Raw genomic sequence first — 694 nt, forward strand, 5'->3', positions numbered from 1 at the left:
ATATATATATATATATATATATATATATATATATACATACACAAATTTATAGTTAGAATTGGCAGCTGATACCATGCATTTGTAAACAATGTTTTTAGTAAGACAATGATTATCTAAGGGACAGGAAGTTGGGCATGTGCCACTGCATAGGATCATGGGGGGGGGGGGGGGTGATTGTTATTGCTGTTATGTTCATTATCTGTAGCGGCATTAGAAATGGTATTTATTTAGGGAATTGAGGGAGACATCAGTGGGATGTAGTTTATGGCAACTTTCAGGTCTAAGGATCACTGTTGTTCTTTATTTCTGTATTTAGGTATATTTTGGTTATGAGGTAGGTTTACAGTACAGGTGACAGTAATAGACTTAGAATAGTGGGTATGAGGGTCAGTGTTTGTAAAGAGGTTTATGGGTATGGGGGTTAGGGTGAGATATGTTATTATGCTAAAGGTTAGTTAATTGTAGGTTTCTAAGTCTTTTTGTTAAGACGTTGGGTTATCCCAGCAATATTAGTGGTGGTGGGAGTAGGAAAATCTTATAGATTGGAGGTTAAAGATTTTTCTAATGGGGCTAGACTTAGGGAAATACAGGGAGAGATACACACACACACACACCTCTAAGTGTTGTCTGCTGGAAGAAAGAGAACTGAATATCATAGTAGAGATTAAGATTTTGTCCATGAAACACAGGTGAA

At 36.5% G+C, this 694-nt stretch overlaps 1 protein-coding gene across 2 annotated transcripts in view; it reads right to left on the reverse strand.

The window, feature by feature from the left end:
- Positions 1-694, reverse strand: part of LOC106874672 (alpha-parvin-like) — a 109,744-nt gene that overhangs the window by 88,762 nt on the left and 20,288 nt on the right. The window lies entirely within an intron of this gene.

The sequence above is a fragment of the Octopus bimaculoides genome, chromosome 3 (assembly GCF_001194135.2).
Source record: "Octopus bimaculoides isolate UCB-OBI-ISO-001 chromosome 3, ASM119413v2, whole genome shotgun sequence".
Lineage (NCBI taxonomy): Eukaryota > Metazoa > Mollusca > Cephalopoda > Octopoda > Octopodidae > Octopus > Octopus bimaculoides.